The sequence below is a fragment of the Mustela nigripes genome, chromosome 15 (genome assembly GCF_022355385.1).
Source record: "Mustela nigripes isolate SB6536 chromosome 15, MUSNIG.SB6536, whole genome shotgun sequence".
Classification (NCBI taxonomy): Eukaryota; Metazoa; Chordata; class Mammalia; order Carnivora; family Mustelidae; genus Mustela; species Mustela nigripes.
Window position 1 is genome coordinate 34,954,952 of NC_081571.1, and position 21,427 is coordinate 34,976,378.

The window sequence follows — 21,427 nt, forward strand, 5'->3', positions numbered from 1 at the left end:
ATTATCTATGACAGATAAAAGAAATGTAAATCAGTAAAATCAATCTGAAGGAGCTCAATTGTTTAAGCTTAGATTGGGGAGAATCTCCACTAAAAGAATAAAAATGGGCATAAAGATCAAATTGAATCATATTAAGGACAATTGTTAAACATATTTCAAGACCAAAAATTAAATAATTCATGACAGTTTGGATTAGGAAATGAGGGAAAGAGATGAATCAAATTATAGTCTATAAGGTAGAGAACTGAGGGAATGATGACGATAATGTTCAAAAAAGATGGTAATGTTTAAAATGTATGTTTTTTTTTTAAAGATTTTATTTATTTGACAGATCACAAGTAGGCAGAGAGGCAGAGAGAGAGAGAGAGAGAGAGAGAGAGAGAGATAGGAGGAAGCAGGCTCGATGTGGGGCTTGATCCCAGGACCCTGGGATCATGACCTGAGCCAAAGGCAGAGGCTTTAACCCACTGAGCCACCCAGGCGCCCCTAAAATGTATGTTTTAATAGGTCAAGCTAAATTTTTTTGTATTTTGCTATTTTAAAAAAGATTTTATTTGAGAAAAAGAGTACAAGCAGGGGGAGGAGCAGAGGGAGAGGGACAAGCAGACTCCTCACTGAGCCTGGTTCCTGATGTAGGGCTCTATCTGAGATCATAACCTGACCCAAAACCAAGAGTCAGATGCTTAACCAACTGAGCCACCCAAGGGATCCAAATTTTGGCACACCTAAATTTTTACCATTTTAATTGGAACACTACAGACATTTGGAAGAGTGCATAAATCATAATTATAGAGTTGAATGGGCCAAATAAACACATTTGTGTAACCACCACCTTAGTCAAGTAATAGCCAAACACCAGAATCCAGCCTTCTGCGCATACCATTCATGCTCCCAAAGGTTACCACTATCTTGACCTGAATTCTACAGACAGATTTGCCTGTTATTGAATATTATATAAATTAATTAATACACTCTTGTGTTTGGCTTATTTTGATCAATATTGTGTTAGTAAGATTCAGACATATTGTTGCATGTAGCTATAATTATTTTTATCATTACATAGCATTTCTTTGTGTGTACATACTATAATTTATGTTTTCCCAATTTACTATTATCTTTATTATCAGTGTGGGAATTTTACACATTTTTTCTTCTGTGGATATTCTTGCTTACTTCTGTAGGTACACTTTTATACCCATTTACTAAATTGCTAGGTCATTGGGTGCATAGGTATTTAAATTTAATAGGTAATGTCAGGTAGTATTCCAAAGTCCTTATAGCAATTATGTTTATCTCTACTGTATGAGAATACCTCTTTCCTTTCGAAATGGATTTCCCTTCCTAAATGTTTTCTGACATAGTTATGTCATCAGTATTTTTAAGACACACAGAAGCTGTATTATTCTAAGTGTAAGAATAAAATTAGTCCATGATTAACTAAAAATAATGGACTTAGTCGTCTTCTTGTAGTTAAGACTAAACAATATGTAAAAGAACATTATATATTAAAAGACTCGATATACTTAGAATTTAAGACTTTACAGTTGAATAATATCTTAACACTGAGTGAAAACTTTCTACCACTGAGCTTTTTAAAGCATTAAAAAGCAGCTGTCCGGCAGTTCAAAGTATTAAAGAAGGTTGTAAAGAGCTTTGGATCGCCACTGCAGCCATTCATACATGAAATTTGAGAAGGCTTTTGTGGGCTGGATGTAGTAGGTAATTAATTTGGGAAAATTCCAGAGGTTAAGACCAGATGAGCTATTTCACTTTTTCTGGACCTGCTGCTGCTGATAAATGGTTGAGAGGTTTTTGTTTATGGAAGGAAACTTCCATAAGACTTCTGCTTCTCCAAGAGGAAAACTAAAAAAAACATTATGCAATATGAGTTAAGTTTCACAGCACAAATAGCATGGTTGCTATTTTGTGGCATGGATTCTTCTAAATGACAATTTTTCATATAAATTGTGGAGGTTTAGCTCAGAGAATAAGAAATTGGCTATCACAGAATTTTAATGAGAATGATAGGGTTAAGTAAACAGTGTACAATGTACCATCAAGTTCTTTTTCTTTCTTTTTTTTTTTTTTTTTAGATTTTATTTATTTATTTGTCAGAGAGAGAGAGAGAGAGTGAGTGAGCACAGGCAGACAGAGTGGCAGAGGGAAAAGCAGGTTCCCTGTGGAATAAAGAGCCTGATGCGGGACTCAATCCCAGGAGGCTGGGATCATGACCTGAGCCGAAGGCAGCTGCTTAACCAACTGAGCCACCCAGGCGTCCCTACCATCAAGTTCTTCAAAGTAGTACTTAAACTAAGAGACTCAATTACTCTCTAACAATAGACTTATTGTTACTTAGGGGGAAAAGACATTGGCTTCAAAATTCCAATAATTTAATATCTGTGCTGGTGAGATGCTAATGAAAATATTGTTAAACTTCTATAGCAGACAATGGTTGCCACTGAAAATATAATTGGTAAATCTCTATAGATGTATAGTTGAATTACTATAAAATTTAGCTTAATAGATAATTATGATATATCTGTGATTTTGTCATAATAATTTTATTAGAAGTATGTTGTAAGTTCTAATGTCACATATTCTAAGAAATTTGTTTAGAAACTGCAATTAAATAATTCAGAAATAATTAATTCAGAAGACAACCCATTAAATTCTAACCCTCCCCACAGGTTAACTTGGTGCCAAATGTATTGTTTAATTTATCATTCTTAGTATTTTTAGACAGCCTCAAGGCAGAGAATGAAGTAATAATAAATAGGGAATAGTGGATAATTAGAGAAGGAAATGTGGAACAAAATTACTAAGGGCTTTAGGTGAAGTTCATTATTACTATTTAATAGTGCCCAAGAGCATTCGATCAAATTATGGATCAAGTTTAAAAGTGGGCTGAATGAAATCCTTGCGGAGGAGAGTTTTCTTACTACCCCCCAACCCCGGCCCAGGATTCAGCTCTGTGTTATGAAATACATTCAAAATCTCCCTTACAAGTCATATTTTGACCAGGCTTTATGGAAAATCACTTTGGGGAAATGTAAATGGAGTTGGGGGGGGTCAAGTCACACATATTGGAATAAGGGAGACTTAAATTTTTAAATGGAGACGAAGGCGAAAAAGTATAATCATAGTCTGAGTTTGTTTGTCAATAGGCTGTGTGCCACATGGATTGAGACCATCACATGATTAAGCAGTAAGGCACTTCAGGGATAACTGGTTAAGTGACATATGGTAAATAGAGCCCTCAGGCCACTTAATGAATGGGGAAATCTAGCCTTACTCTTTTCTTTAGGCTCACTATAGAACATCACATTTTCTTTATTAAACTTTTAAAGGTATAAATGCATATTAAAATGTTTTTTTCTAATTTTGTTTCATTATTTACTGAAGTCATGGTGTGCAACCTATAAATGTTAACCAGCTCATGTGATATAGAGATATTCCTACCAGTCGCTTAAATAAAGCCAATTCCTTTAAGCAATGAGTTAGAGATGTGCAATTTCTGTTTATTCCATACAGAACTAGGGCATGGAAATTTGTGGTCAGTGGAAAGAAAGTGTGTTAGGCCTATTTATTCAACTCATGCTGTAGGCTAAGCTACATGATTGGGAATTACATTGTGACCAAGTAATGATATTAATATTAACAATAGTGTTGCTTATTTCCTGAATTTCAAGAAATCTCTGTTTTATTTATGTATAAGTTGACTTCCCTGGTGATTTTTATCATGATACTAAGTAGCAAAGACTAATTCCCAAATATCAGTATGTTTTGCCTATAAAGGAAATATATAGCACTATTTCAAATGTCCTCTGTACTAATGATAGCAAAGTAGCTACACTATTAAACACATTCATAAATCCATGTGAAAATGATTTCATTGTTGTTGTCTAACCTATAGAGTGAAATATATTCTTGTTACTTATTTACAATAGTAGTATTTTGGAGCATGAATACTCAAAAATTAAAAAAAGAAAAGAAAAAGGAGTTCACAATGGCACTTACTGTGTACAAAATCTCAAGGATAAACTACCCATCTTTATGAACCACTTATTAGTTGAAAATCAGTATTTTCTCAATGTGACTCAATCACCAGTTCCAAGATACTCACTTTGGACCAGGCACTTTGCAAAGACCTGGGGATATGTAGATTAATACATTTTAGAACTCCAGGGATCCAAAATAAAGAGAAAAGGTAGATACATACTCATCCATTTATAAATTATATGTGCTGTGAAAAATATCCACAAAAGAGATAAAGCAAATCAAAGAGGAAGCAAAGAGGAAGAAGGATTTATTGGAGAGTTATAATTTGAGTTAGACTCAAAGTAAAAACACTTGGTTTAGACATTTTCGTACTGAGATAGGAGCACAGAGATTTCAAGAAACAGTATCAGAAAAGACCCAACTCATTTGTGGCAATGGTAAATAGTCCAGTTGCTGGAACATAGGGTAGAGATTAAGTAGTGGTTGACATGGAGGATTAAAAAGGTATGTTGACTCCTTTTATGGCGATCTGTAGGGTCAATGCTAAAATTACCAAAGTGTGTCCATTCATAATGGAAATGTTATGGGATGATTTTAAGGAAAGAAAGGCATGACTCACTTCCCTTTTTAGAAAAATATGGCTCTGACTTATGAAAAAAACAAACAGATTATGAGGTAAAAAGGGGAAACTTTAAAGATTTACCATATGATGGGGCACCTGGGTGGCTCAGTCAGTTAAGGGGTCACCTTCAGCTCAGATCATGATCCCAGGGTTCTAGGATGCTGCCCTGCATTGGGCTCCCTGCTTAGCAGAGAGCCTGCTTCTCTCTCTCTCTGTGCCTGCTGCCCTGCCTATGTGTGCCCTCTTTCTATCTCTCTGTCAAATAAATAAATAAAATCTTAAAAAAAAAAAAAAAGATTTACCATAGGAATAGAAATGTGGTCATAGTAGATTAGAAAAATCGAGCCCAGTGAATAGAATTGTTTGGAGGGAAATAGAAATCATTGAAGAGAGATCCAATAGGTGTTTACTGCATTTTTTCAAGACAGAGATGATCTCTGTACCCGGATTCTAATGTGTTTTAGGGGTGGTGGGACAGGTAACCACAGAAATGAACAACTTTTAGGTTTGTATTGGAAGCTCTGAATGAATTGGGATGCAATTGAATATTAAGGGGAAACACTAAAATATGAACAGCTTTGGAGAAGATGAAACAGTGAAGTTTAAAAATGATAAATCTGAAGTACTTGATAGCTATCTAGATAAAGGTAGCAAGTAGACGCTTATTTGACTTTGGGTCTGAAGAAGCTCATGAAACATATCATGTCTGGATAAAATATCTTAGCGACTGTGTGTGTATGTATGTGTAAACTGCATTTAAGATTGAGATCATTAGGCTTGATGAAGTTACCTAGGGAATGCAGAAGAAAACGAGAACTGAGAGCCAAACCTGAGGGCCTCGGACTTTAGATTTTGGAGGTTATATAAAGGATATCCATATCAGTAAAAGAAACTGAGATATGTTGATGAGATATATAGAGGCTAAGAAAAGAAAGTCTATCATGAAGGAGAGAATGATCAAACTTTTCAAATGCTAAGAGTTTGAGGAAAAGATTTTAGCAACATGGAGGTAATTGTAAACTTGAAAAAGAGTTCAGTACACTTTTGGTAATGAAAGCAAATTGAAATATGTTGCTAGCAAAGTAAGAAAGTGGAAATAGCAAGTACAGATAACTCTTTCCAGATGAAGAATAGAAAATTTGTATATTAGCTAGAGAAGACTGCTAGGGCTCTGTAATGTCAATCCATAATGTGCTTCCCACACAAATTAAAAAATCACTTTAGAGGTAGACACAGTAACTAAATAATAATTACCATGGAACATTTTATTATTGGAACATTTTAGGTTGGAATATATGGCTAAAGTATGCTTCCAAATGGACTTGCTAATGTGTTCTGCCTCACCTCAACCCTCTAAAAAGTTAAACTTTGAAACAGAGCTCCTGAGGGCAAGTTTTAATTTTCTCTATAGAAACCCTTACTGCAAACTGTTGCTTGGTCCCTATAGGGGTTAGGCAGGACAGACCCTGTGCTCACACCCAGTAACAGATTAGTTTCACCCGATCAGGAAACCAGAACAAAGACAAGCTACCAGAAAAATTACTCAGAGGCAAACATGCCCCCATCCATACTCAGCATTGAATATTTTTACTTGCTATTACAAATTTTGCTCATTCAGAGCTTTGGTATGGTCTTTGGAAGAAATGAACAGAAGTCTCTCCTGGCTATCCTACCCTTAGCTCCATCAACAGATTGCTGCTACTTAGCTAATTATCCTGGTTCCCAAATGGGACACTGTAGAATCTTCCTCCAGAACGTAAATAAATTAATTCTAATCCCACTATGTGTCAAGGCTGAAAATTTACTTTCTGTTTTATTATCCATCCATCCATAATATCTCCAACCATGTATTACAATGAGTTTGTCCAATTTTCTTCAATGAAATTAAATGATATTGTCTATGCAATGCCAGCAATATAACAGAATCCTGCATTTGAGTGGACTCGTTATTACCCTGAAGGAAGAAAAAGGTATTTCTCTGTTCTCCTCTACTACTGTCTCCCTTCATTCTCTTCACACCCCTTACTTTGCTAGTCCAATTTATCTACGACAACAGGGACAAGCCTGTAGTCCCACTAAGTCAGGTTTGTGGACCTGTCTCAATGAGATAGACTGTACTGATGAAACATTGCCACAAAGAAAAAGAGAAAGTTACCATGAGATTTGGGATAAGTGGCATTTAGGGCAGATCTAAATGAAGGAGGGTTTTGAGAGGTGAAAAACAAAGCTAGGCTTTTTGTGGAGGGGTCAAAATGAGGTCTGGCTTGGAAAATGGACCAAGGATACTGTTTCTGTGGAATCTAAAGTCAGTTTAATGTGGAATGTTACATCTAGAAAACCATTATCTGCATCTTTGCTCCTGGATTAAAATTGAGGCAGCTACTCTGTATCAAGATGACTTAGATACCCAGGCAAGAGTGGCATGTTTTATTCTTAGTAATATATTTTCAAACCACATTTCTGCTGATCTGATTTTCAGAGGACAGAATTTCTCAGTGATTAAGAAATGAGTAGTCACTAAAGAAGGTGGCTGTTAGGCCGTATACGTTACAGCTGCCGTGAATCCTTAGAGACATATTGTTTCATGTTAACTTTGAGCTGGCCTTGTCTGTTGTCCCAGTCTAATTAATGAGACAGCCAATTTTAACTTTCTCAGTTTGTGTTAATTTCCTCATTACCGATTTGGTATATATCAGAATCTCTTTGTTTGCCATTTTCTTAGCCTGAATTGGTCTGGCCTCATATATTCATATGAGTCACCCACCCTTACTTTTCTCTTGAATGTCATTGTCACTTCAGTCTTCTCATCCTCTCTAAAATTTCAGCTTTTTCCCCTGAAACTTATCTCCTTCTCTGCATTATTTTCTTCTTATCCCTTATCACTATACTTATTTCCTGTAGGAAGCAGCCTCTAATATGGCCCCCAGTGTTCCCCACCTCCTGGTATTCAACCCCGTGTGTAATTTCCTCTCCTTTAAATATGGGCAGGACTCATTGACACACTTCTTACAAGGATTATATGACCTAATGGAGGGATGTAATTTCTCAGATTACATTTCCAAAAAGTGGTGGCTTCCACCTCTCTCTTTGGGGAAAATAAGCTGATATTGTATGAATAACCCTATGGTCAAGATCCTATGGCAAAAAAATGATGTCTCCAAACAACAGCCAGTAGACACATGAGGGAGCTTGTTAGTGGAACTTGTGACCACAGCCATGAATGAGATGTTGACAGAAGCCTTATGAGAGACCCTGAGCCAGAAGCAGCCTGGATAGCTACACCTGTGTTTGTGACCCACAGAAACTGTGAGGTGATGCACGTTTTAAGTTACTTACTTTTTGGCATAATTAAATATGCCATACTAGTACTAGATAACCGTTACTTTTAGTTAGCTTGATTACCATTTTAGCAACTAGAATGTTAACCTTTGTAGGGAGTGATTTGGGATTTGTTTTGTTTCCACTGTTTTTCCTTATTGTCTAGAACTGGGAATAACATTATAATTGCATATTAATATATAATCATAAGGCATCCAGATTTTGGCACCCTGATAAGGAAGTAGAATATGCTATCTTAATACATCTAACTTCTCATGTAATATAAGGGTTACTTGTCTGATCACACAGGGGTTTTTATCCAAAGGAAACCCACTTAAAAAAAAAAAAAAGGCACAGAGAAAAGAAGAGCCTGGAAATTAGCAAGTCCTTTTGACACATTTGACCCACATTACACATGACCAATAATGTGTTGCCTTTTATTAAAAATAAAGAAATAAACAGCACAAGAGTTCATCAGCTGTACCTCAGTCTTTTCTTCATTCTTGGAGGCTATGCAAAGAAATGTCTTTTTTTTTCTTTAAAGATTTTATTTATTTATTTGACAGACAGAGATCACAAGTAGGCAAAGAGGTAGGCAGAGAGAGAGAGAGAGGGAGGAAGGGAAGCAGGCTCCCTGCTGAGCAGAGAGCCCAATGTGGGGCTCTATCCCAGGACCTTGGGATCATCACCTGGGCGTAAGGCAGAGGCTTTAACTCACTTAGCCATCCAGGTGCCCCACAAAGAAATAAGTCTTAAAACAAATTTTGTAGCATCATTTTGTTGATAAATATAGAAATTTACTAATTATATCCCCGATGAACAACAGACCGTTTTCATTTGTACTGAATTCTTGCTTATCTATATCTACCAATTACTAAGCAAAGTGGTTTTGTAAATTGACATGTACTATAAAAAAAAGCATATATTCTAAAAATTATAATACTTTCTCCATCCCAGTCCTGATCACTCCACTGATTCTCTCATGAATCATGTTTCTTTATTTGTGGGGGGAAGTTTCTAGGACCATTGCTCTATTGAATCAGTCCATTGTATTATCCCTGTCCCAAATATGCTATTTTTAAAACTTAAGCTTTATTATAATTCTTAATAATTTGGGACACAAGTTCCAAAACTTTATTTTTTAATTTTTTTAAACGATTTTATTTATTTATTTGATAGACAAAGATCACAAGTAGGCAGAGAGGCAGGCAGAGAGAGAAGGGGGGAAGCAGTCTCCTTGCTAAGCAAAGAGCTGGATGCGGGGCTCAATCCTATGATTGATCCCAGTTCAATCATGCTCTGAGTTGAAGGCAGAGGCCTAACCCACTGAGCCACCCAGGCGCCCCCTAATACTTTATTATTTTAAAGAAGGCTTTATATATTCTTGGTTGCAAGCCCATTGAGAAAGGCTTATTGAACCCACTTCACAAAATTGTGAATTTCACTGAGATGAATGTACAAATCAAGTTGGAAAGTAAAACAACCCTTAAAATATTGAGTTTATTCTTACATAAAATTCTTGCACATCTTTAGTTTATTTCCAGACACCATATATTTTTGCTGTAATTGTTGGCATCACTTTAAAAAATATATTTTGTAATTATGTATTGGTAGTGAATAAAATTGTAAATGATAATAAGAGAAATAATAATATGAAATGATAAGAAGAAAAATCTTTGATTTTCATGTAATTAAATTTATCAATTTCTCCTTGTCATTTGTTCTGCAAAAAGCTTATACAAGAAGTTCCTTTTCTGCCTCTAGGACACAATGAAGTTTTCCTTAATTAGCTCTACAATTTAACCTTCAAAATTAAATATTTAATCCATCTAGTTTCCATCCTTGAATGTTGTATTTGATTAAGTTTCTTGTTCTCTAGATGGAGAACTAAGCTTCTTGCTGCAATCTACTTAAACTCTCTATCTTTCCCTAGTGATTTCTGGTAATGCTTTATTGTATATGAAATGTCCAGATACAATGGTCTAGTTTCTAGCTCTCTATTCTTTCAGTTGGTTTATCTGTGTGTGTGTGTGTGTGTGTGTGTGTGTGTGTGTGTGTGGTTTGTTTGTTTGGTTGGGTTTTTTTGTTTTTTGGGTTTTTTTTAGATTTTATTTATTTTTTTGAGAGAGAGAGAGAATGAGAGGGGAGGTCAGAGGAAGAAAGAAGCAGACTCCCCACAGAGCTGGGAGCCTGACATGGGACTTGATCCCAGGACTCCGGAATCATGACTTGAGCTGAAGGCAGTCACTTAACCAACTGAGCCACCCAAGCACCCCTGTATGTTTTTATAAATGCCAAAATTTAAAACATGTAACTAATACTATAACATACTATAGTGTATCTTATTTTATCTTCTTTTAAAAAATTGATTGTGCTCTTGTGCATTCTTGTACTTCTCTATACATTTTAGAGCATTGTAGGTTTTTTAAAAAGAATAAAAATCCAAAATTGGGAATGGATAGAATTTACATTAATTTAAAAGTAGAGGGCAGAATTGAAGAATTTAATAGAAGAAATATATTGTTATCTAGAACATATAAATAACTTTGTCAAATTAACAACAAAGATAATAAAGCTGTAACAGAAAGTAAATAAAGAATATATATTTAGCCAGTTTATGGAATAGGAAACCAAAAGAGTCAATAAGCTTATGAAGACATGTGCTTAAAGTCATTGGCATTAAACAAGGTTGGTTAAATACACTGGGACATCATTTTATATCTCAGTTACTTTCACATTAAAACACTTTATAATCCCAAATGTTGATGGGATGTTTCATAAAATTATAAAATTCTACTGGTCACGAGATTATCTTTGAAACTCTCCTAGAAATCCAAATGCAATTTTTTTTTTTTATGCTCAGCACAGGATAAGTACTCAGTATATTGTGTTTACTGCCTTAGACAATCAAAGTAAAAAAAAAAATGCATTATCAAGAATGTTTCAGCTTGAACAATAACACAAACATAATCTTACCTTGCTCAATAAAGGTAATAAGACATGCAAATATCTTGGATTTCCTAAAACCCATATTAAGATGAATTGCTGATGCATATTCCACACAGTTAAAAGGTCATATAATCAATTTTTTAATAGTTATAAACAATTTGGGGCAACTTCACAATGCGTATATAGCAACAGTGAGGTCCTTTGTAATGTTTTCTGTAACAAGGGAAACAACTCCAAGAAAAATACAGATCTAAATCTATTATGGTACATTTTTTCTTGCCTTTGATTTTTCCTTTGATAATTACTTCTTATCTTCACACATTTAAATATCATTTTTTAACTTAAGACTAACTTTACACTCTATAGGACTTTTTTCCTGTGTATGCAGCATCAAAACTCTTAATTCACTTATCTTAAGGTACCAAAAAAACCTTCTTTCTTCAACATGATGGACATTCGTGTCATTATCTAGTATACAAGAGACAGGAAAGAAATGAATATGAAATCAAAGTACACATCAGAGTGATCTAGACGACAGGAAAAATGGGCATGGCAAGAGGACGACAACTCAGAGTTTAAAGAATCTTGTAAAAATCAAAGCAGTAATGAATTTCACTAGACACAACCAGCCCCTGTTATCAGTAGATGAATCGAAATCTCTTTTTTTCTTTCAGGGGTAAGAGCAGGAAAAGAAAATGACAAAAGACAAGTGAAAGTTAGGTAGTTGAGGAGAAAAGTACTACTCTGAAGACAATTTCTTACTATGAATCACATTTTATTGTAATGAAGTTTATTTATGTGTTCAGTTAAGTGTTTAATCTCCCCAAATTCTATCCATTTTTCGTAGCTACAAAACCCACAAAATAATAACTGTAATAATTACTTCCTCTAGTCCTCCACAAAATGATTTCAAAGATATTATTTCAGTTATTTCACATGGTTACAAAAGTAGTTAGGTCAGGCACAAGATATTATTAGCAAACCGACTCTGTATTTTAAAAAGTCAAGTTAGATCTTCTGTTTAGTTCACTGAACTAAACCTAATTTTTCTTACTCCAAATGCCATATTGCTGCCATGTACATTATTCTATAATATTAAGCTATTGTAGTAGTTTCAAGTAAATCAGCAGATACAAAATGAACCTTACTTAGGTTTGCATGTTTAGGTAAGAGAGCAGTAAGTGATTATCACCTTAATCTGGCACCTTCTACTAATCATGCCAATAATGTTCTATGAAGCAGTTTAAAAGACAGTCCTTGTGTTTCCTAAATATAGTTTTGACTTTAGGACAGACTTAGAATTATTACTTGTGAGACAAAAATTAAAAGCTGTGTGGCTCCTTGGGTTAAAGCCTCTGCCTTCAGCTCAGGACATGATCTCAGGGTCCTGGGATTGAGCCCTGCATTGCAGAGAGCCTGCTTCTACCTCTCTCTCTGCCTACTGCTCTGCTCTGCCTACTTGGGATTTCTCTCTGTCAAATAAACAAATAAAATCAAGAAAAAAAAAAAAAAGAAAGAAAAGAAAGAAATTTCAAATGTACCAGCAGATTAAACTGCAAAACAGTTTGAATACAAACAAGAAATGTATTTTGAGGAATAACCCTGTGAGATTTGGGGGGGGGGGGAGGAAAGAGAAACACTAACTGCTAGTAGAGGAAACGCAATACAGGAAAGAAAAAGAACAAAGTGAACAAACTGCAAGGAAAATAAATGATCCGTGTCTGGATCATCCCATGGGCACTCGGGTCATGCAGCTGGAGACGTTTAATACCTAATTATGGGCAGGATCAAATCCACCAAAGGAACTTACTTCTCCCTCTTATCTTTCCTGCATGACTGTACCCAAATATTTACAGACTATGGTGTTTCTCTTTTTGCTAACTCCCTACCCCCCATGTCCTACTATGGCTTTCATTACAGATGAATTAATTATTTTTCAATATATTCCATGTGCAAATCACTGTTATATTTGTTATTAGGCTTTAAAATGGGAAAGAAGAATGATTATAATATCACATTTTTGTTTTTAATTTTCTTTTGTAAGAGTAAGGAGAATGGGGAACAATGATTTAATATAATGGAATCTCTCTGGATTAACTATATTTTGCTTTAATAAGCTTATTTGCACATACATATTTGCTATTTTAAGTTTTTAAGTGTAAATTCCATGCTATTCATTACATTTAAATGTTGAGCAACCATCACCACTATTTCCAAAAATTGTTTAATATCATAACAAAAACTCAACTTAATAAACAATTAACAATATGGATTACTTCATAAATTCATATGATATTCTTGCACAGGGGCCATGCCAAGCTTCTCTCTACTGTTCTAATTTTTGTGAATGTGCTGCCAAAGTGAGCACTTGAGTAGTTTTTCTCACAGTAGTATCCATGTTATAGCATCAGGAAATCCACCAAATAGAATGATGGCATTCTATTGGAAATTAATAGTCAGAAGAATTTGTGCCGCATGTTCCTGCTCTCTGCTTCACTCTAAATTTCAAATTGCCAAAATTCTTCACTCATTCTTATAATTCTAAGATAAGATATATTTGTACTCAAGCCTGAGATCTAAAAGTGATGCAAAGCACCAACTTAGCAGAATTATACTTTCTCAGTCAACTGGGGTTTGAGGCTTTGATTGATGTCATTATGTGATATTATGTAAAGCCAGTTAGACCTCAAAGGAAAGGTATTACATATGCATTTATGTGCAGATTTAAATTCATTATATTTAATTTCTTAAAATTTGTATGTTTAAATTTTGTGTATCCAACTGTTATAACAACATTTGCTGGGATCATGGCTACAGCAGTTACTTGAATTACATGAACGGTGTGCTATATAAGAACCCATTCTCTGAATATCCTTTTTTAGCTTATATGATATTTAAGGATTCTTGTTTTCTTTTTTTAAAAAGGATTTTATTTATTTAATTGACAGAGAGAGAGTGCACACAAGTGGGGGTGGGGGTTGGGGCAGGGGGGGCGTGGGGAGGGACAGGGGAAGAGGCAGAGGGAGAGGGAGAAGCAGAATTCTCACTGAGCAGGAAGGAAGCCTGATGCTGGGCTCCAGCCCAGGACCTGAGATCATGCCCAGAGGAACCAAAGGCAGATGGTTAACCAACTGAGCCACCCAGGTTCCCCTTGTTTTCCTGATAAATTTCTTAAGTATATATCTGATAATAAACTCAAGGATTATAAAAATGAAAATTCTATTTTGAAAAAGTAGTGAAAAATATTTTTTATTCTAACACTTTCTAATCATGTATATCTTTTGAAAGTAACAGTTAAAATAGAATATTCTTCTTTTTTTTTTTAAAGATATTATTTATTTATTTATCAGAGAGAGAGTGAGCAAGAGTGAGCATAGGCAGACAGAGTGGAAGGCAGAGTCAGAGGGAGAAGCAGGCTCCCTGCGGAGCAAGGAGCCCGATGTGGGACTCGATCCCAGGACGCTGGGATCCTGACCTGAGCCGAAGGCAGCTGCTTAACCAACTGAGCCACCCAGGCGTCCCTAAAATAGAATATTCTTAATAATAGATTGAAAACTATTTTTATAGGCCTAGTTAATCATGTGTTACTTTATATAATGAAAGGTTATTGATTTTCACATTATACATAGTATGTCTTCCTGAATGAAATCCCTTTGTGTCTCAAAGTGGAATATGCATATTAAAACAATACAGTAAGTAATATTCAGCTGTTTCTTTGATAAACATGTTCCAAACAGTTAAATCTCAAATTGCAGTACTCCAAAATGCTTCCTACTCATGTATTATCTTACTTTATCTTTTGTTCTGCTTTCTTTATAATTTACCTTAGGCTTGATGCTTCTTAAACTCCTACATTTATCCCATCCAGGTCATGTGAATTCATCCATTTTTATTTTTTATCAGGGCCACTGTTTCTTAGCCCTATCCTTTGTCCATACTTAGCCCCCAGAAAAATACTTATCCTTAAAACCAGTCATATCTGTCAAATCATTATCAAGTGATCAGTAACTTTGGGACTTTCTATACAGTTCAAATGGTCTTTCTAGCATCTTGGATAATGTTAAATTCACTTTTTAATTAAACACATCTTACTTTTCACTTGTCCTATATATATATTTTAAGATTTTATTTATTTATCTGACAGACAGAGATCCCAAGTAGGCAGAGAGGCAGGCAGAGAGAGAAGGGGAATCAGGTCCCCCACTGAGCAGAAAGCCTGATATGGGACTCGATCTCAGGGTCCTGGCATCATGACCTGAGTGGAAGGCAGAGGCTTTAACCTGAGCCACTCAGGTGCCCCACTTGTCCTATATTTTTAAATAATTTCCATCCCAATAACCTACAGATCTTCTCCTCTTCACCCTACTTGAGCAATATCGTCACCAAGATTGCCAGGATGTTAGCCTGCTCCATTTGCAAAATTTAAAATGTGGAATTTTACTCTCTGACCAAAGCCTCATACCCAAGCAACATTCTTCTACTTCACAATATACTGGATATAAGCTTTACACTTACTGAATATGTGAATTTTGGAATAATTCTTGATCTCTGAACCTCATTTTTCTCTCATTTAAAATGAAAAGAAAATTACTGTGTATCCCATGGAGTTTATTTAAATACATGTTTAAATATATCTTTGCCTATAGTATATCCATTTTGATAATGGCAGAAAGCAGTTAGATATATATTTTTCTGTATTTCAAAAAAAAAGTCAATAAGGTGAAAATACCACTTTTGGTTTTACACTCCAGATATAACTATATGGTAACTCATATATATGTCCTTAATTACCATCTCAGAGAAAGAAGGAAATTCTCTACTTAGGGCTATCTTATTAACTTTAGGTTTTTGTTTTTTTTTTTTTCTTTTTGCCTGGAGGGGATTAGTTTCAAGATGATCATCTTTTTCTCTTACATTTTAGAATAGGGTTAATAACCAATTAGAACCGTGGAGAATGTGACTGGAAGATGTCCAATTCTGTGGCGTGAGAGAACACATGGTAGATAATTATCACTGGCGTTTGTTACAGTACAAATATAATGATGTTTTGAAATGTCAAAATGTTATATGATTTTTACAAAAGTAAATAAATTGGCAACACAAAACACAACCAGCAATTATTGCCGTAGCTAATTCTGTAATTATACGGGATTTTTTGTTTGTTTAAAGGAGGAAGTTAATATGATCATACATTCAATAACTGAAAGGTTTGTCACAAAAATGGGATAACTTTATGTGTCATTTTGCCATCATTGTCAAAAGAGAACTCAGGAAGTAGTTCAATGGCTTTATATTTGGGGAGGAATTCAAGCAGCCTCATTAAAAGATGTCCACAAGCAATCTTTGTGTCATCAATATATAAAATTGAATGCAGAATTTAGTAACAAATTTTTATTGTTTGTATCTTTAGAGTGTTTTTTCAGCTTTTAATAATTTAATTGATGTCAGTATCAGTCCATAGTTTAACATACTTCTTCTTTTGCAAAATATTAGCTATTTATTTTTATTCCATTTTAAAAATGAGTTCATTCTGAAAAAAAAAAAATTGTGCTCATTCCGTAAGTCTGTTGGATTTTGCAATACAGCTTTAAACAAAGCAACAGATGATTTTTGGTTCTTTAGCTGAAATTCATCTCTAAATATGTCCTCCATTTCTACAACACACAATTTCCCAATATGTTCTTCTGCTACAAAAGCTGAATATAATGAGACAACAGATTTTCATTTATATTGTCACATTTGATTACTTCTGTTTCAAGTCTTGTCTGAAACTCTGACATACATATCAATAATTACCATTATTCCTATTTAAAAGTAAGCAAACTTCAAAGGGTCTTTCTCTTTCCCTTTCTTTCTATCTTTCTTTCAAGTAATGCTCTCTTAGATGGTGTTTGTGTGCCACCAACACAACACATTGTTTATTGGCAAAAAACGGGAAACAATACCTGGGCTAGCTGGAACAAGAGCTTGCTAAGAGAATTTATCTAATCTTTGCATAGACATTCAAAATGATTAGAGTCCTTGCGTTGCATTAGTAGTCCTGACAAATGAAGGCCAAATCAGAACTAATCAAATTGATATACTGGGGGAAATTAGGGATGGGTGCTACAACTACAAGTATGTGTAAAATATATTTTTTGGCTTCATAAATCTTTATAATAAACCTTAATTAGAATTATTTTTTAAGAATTACTTATAATTATCATGTTGCATGTAACTTAACATTAGTGAAAATTTATTATGTGTTGAATATCTCGTGAGGCTTTTTATAAACATCGTTATCCCAATTTACTTGAAATTGAATATAATTGTTACAGTAGCATACATGTATTTAATTAGCAACTGGGTAATGATTCTGCTATACCACTAGTTGATTAAGATTTACTTTACTGAAATTCTAAGGAAAATAATGAGTTAAGGTCAACCAACCATTGATGAAATAAAACGTTATCAATGCCATGTAAAATCTAGCCTATCTGCCACTTTCCAGGAATAAATGAGTTGGTCAATGGCTCAGTGAAACAGTAAGCAAGGCAGATTCACAATTTAGTAAAAATGTCTTTCTTCCCAGAACACAAGAATCTGCACCTAGGACCTTCACAACAACCCCCACTGGAAAGCTATATTTATACTACTCAAATAAAATCAAGGAAAAATAAAATCATCTTGATATAGAACTTTCTGTGTAACTGTGTAATTGATGCAATCACTTCACTTTAAAAAACATTTTGTTCTTTTATTTTTTAATGTAGACAGAAATACTGTTGGAGAATTTTTACTACCTTAAAGTCAGTAGAGATGCTTATTATGTTAGTGTCTGATTTTACTCTAGATTAATAAATATGCCGTCATTCATTATATCACATTCTTTGCATTCCAATTCAGTGTCATAAGTGTGTGTTAGTAGAGGCATCAAAATTATTAACCTGTAAACACTAATATTTGAGAAAGTAGTCATCTTTACTGTTTTAGGAAACTCTATAAATTTTATCTCTCTTCTATCTGTTGCTGTAGAGAAAATTTTGTAAGTTACTTATCTAATATATATGTATGCAATGTTTGCTTAACTTATAGTCACTTCATTTTAAGTAAAGACTGCTTGGGTTTTCAGTCGTCAGAGTCAATGTTAGGCTATGAAACCCAGGTTAGCTCGGCTCAGTGTCTATGGAGACAAATCCCAGATTCCACAATAGCAACAGGATTTATTTGACACTATTCCTACAATGTATCACTTTGGATTTAATAATATTCTGTAATGTAACAGAAAAAAAGCTAAAGTACCAGACTACTCAAATCCATGTTTAAAAGAATAGAATTCAATTTATTCTGAAAGTGTAACAATAACTCATTTCCAAATGACATAAAGAAAGCAGCGGGCATCAGATAAGTTTATTGCTATTTGTGTGAACTGTCAGAAAAAAAGAGAATTATCCAGTTGAGCATACTGAGAGACTTATTATCACATACAAATCATGCAGTTCAATACAGAAAAGCGCTCAGGATCATATGTCAAGAAAAAAATATTGGAAGGAATGAAGATGCTTGCCTTCCATTCAGACAATTTGAGTTTTGAAGGACTTTTTATTAATCATTCTCTTTCTTTCACTCACATGAATGCACACATGTATATACACAATCACTTGCTAATCAAGTCACATTGATTATGTTATAGCAAAATTGCCATATTTTAATAACCCTGATCACAGTCTTCAGAGGACTTCCTTTATTAAGTAAAAACAAAAACAAACAAACAAAAAAAAACTAGCTATGTCATTAAAGGCCTTTGAAGTTTAAACTCACCTTTATTTTATCTTTCAAAATTATTGATCATTCAATTCATATGGATCAATGAATTTCTTGAAAGTCTGTGTAAAGACAAGCCTAGAATTCAAATACAGTTAGCATTGATTAAGTACCAACCATATCCTCGACTAGGCATTTTAACATACCTCACTAACACTCCTGACAATCTTATAAACTCAACCATTGAAATCTTAGAAGAACGGAAAGGAAAATAGTCCTCAAGTTTTCCAATTTAGATTTTTTTTTTCCAGAATAGATATTTTTGACATTTTATGTCCCTTTGCCTTTTACTTTCTATTACAAATAAATTGTAGATTATTTCATTACTCTTAAGAAATTTAACCAAATTTATTGCTAGAAAATAATAAATTTAACCAAATTTATTGCTAGAAAATTAGAAGCAAATATACTTTAAATAAGGATGGTGTTCTACTCATTAAAAGCAAACATTTTATGCAAGATAGTTACTATTCTGTAGAAATTAAGAATATTGTATCACACTTGATGCTTTGTGATTGATGAACTTGTGGATTGCTCTTTATTGTCTGTAATCTACTTGACTCAGTTTCATCAATTTGCAGAAAAGTGTGTCATCTGTATCTAAGGCAAAATTTGTATACTTTCTACATTTTCTTAGGTAAACTTTCAACCCCAATGAGTAACTATTTGAAATACATATTTATGTGTAAATAGAGGAAATCTATTAATGATCTTTTAAAAAATCTCTAAATTTTTATTTAAATTCCAGTTAGTTAACATACAGTGTAATATTAGTTTCAAGTGTACAATTCAGTAATGGGGCTAGATTTTAAAACAAGGAATTTATGTTGGATGTGGATGTGGGAATGTAAATTGAAGCAGCCACTGTGGAAAACAGTTCAGGGGTTTCTTAAAAAATTGAAAATAGAAATATCATAAGATCCAGTAATTCCACTCTTGGGTATTTATCCAAAGAAAGCTAAAACACTAACTGGAAAAGATATATGCACCCTGATGTTTACTACAGCATTATTTACAATAAAATATTAAAGCAACCCAAGTGTTCATCCATAGGTGAATGGATAAAAAAGATAATACACATATGATGGAACATTATTCAGCCATAAAAAAGAAGTCTTGCCATTTGTAACAACATAGATGGTCATAAAGGGTATTATGCTAAGTGAAATAAGTCAGACAAGTAGCATACAATTTTATTTATGTGGAAATTAAAAAGCAAAACAAACACACACACACAAAGATTCTTAAATATAAAGAATTGGTGGTTGTCAGAGGAGAGGTGTGGGGAGAAATAGGCAAAATAGATAAAGGTGATTAAAAGGTACAGACTTCAATTATAAAATAATTAGGAATATATTCAGTAATATTCTAATAATGCTGTATGGTGACAGATGATGACTATGCTTATCATGGAGAGTATTGAGTAATGTATAGAATTGTGAAATCAATATCTTGTATACCTGTAACTAATATGACATTGTGTCAATTATACTTAAAAAATTAGTCTCCTTTCCTAGAAATATAGAGTGCTCCTTTCTAATATTCAGCACATTTTTACTTAGCATCATTTTTGTAATAAAAATAAGAAACTATAAATTGTGTGAACCACCTATAAATGACCTCTAAATAAAAATCCATATCATTTTTACTTCCTATACTCTCACCGGAATCACTTAAATATCCCCCCACTACTTTAAAATATGTCTGGGACTGACAACCTGCATTTTTTTCCAATCACAGTCCCTTAGACATTACCTGTCATTTGATGTTTATGGTGTATAATTTACAATATCCAGATTTTGTTTCATAAATATTTTAAATCCAAGCTATTATTAAAATGTGGGGCACTTTGATTGACATTGCCTATTATTGTAAAATATGATGGCATCTCCTTTCAAGGATTATATGTCTCTTGGAATAAACACATTTTACTCTTCAGATACATTTTTTTGCATGTTATCAATTATGGGTTATTTGGATTATAACATTTATCTAACATAATCAATAATATAGCTGATTACTACCTGTCATGAAGTCTTTGATGTTGCTACACCAGGTATTTCTCAAATTTTCATTACCTATGACATTCTAGCATTGTGTTAAAATGTCATACCTGTAGACAAAGTTACCTTAAGGAGTTTTCAAGTCCATTTTCTACAGATTATTAGTTGAAGTCAGTTGACACAGATCTCTCATTTCTTTAGGTTTGAAATGTGTCATTTTGAGTGATTGTTCCATTTGCTGTTATGCACCTGCTTTGTGGAACTCATCACTGCTTATTGACATTCTTTCCTTGGGTAAATTCTAAACTTAAAGCAAATCTCTTGTCACTGACTAGGTTAATGATATAGCTTCAGTGTGCCTTTTTTTTTTAAAGTTATATAAAACATTTTAAAACCCTTTATGCAGAAGGTTCATATAAATGTTTAGGTCACTCAAGATACATATCTGAGAAAGGATGCTAACATAAGTATTGTGAAAAAATGTATCTGGTATTAAATTTCATGCAATACTGTATATTACAGTATTTTATCGTATTGTATTGTATCGTGAATTTTATCGTAGCAACATTTTACCAAAAATAACAAGCAAAGATAAATCTTGGCCTGAGTAATTAAACAAATGAAATTTTAGGTTATATTTATATATGAATGTATAATCAGAAGATCTTCAAGTGATATAGAGGGGGAATAACTCATTGTGTGGATGATATAGGCTACTTATTTCTATATAGTA

The 21,427-nt window shown here is 33.8% G+C and overlaps 1 non-coding gene across 1 annotated transcript; it reads right to left on the reverse strand.

Annotated features, from left to right (window-relative positions):
• Nucleotides 1-13,149: 13,149 nt before the first annotated feature.
• Nucleotides 13,150-13,256, reverse strand: LOC132003031 (U6 spliceosomal RNA). The gene has a single exon (XR_009400109.1). It is a non-coding gene; the product is annotated as a U6 spliceosomal RNA (small nuclear RNA).
• Between the last annotated feature and the right edge of the window lie 8,171 nt (nucleotides 13,257-21,427).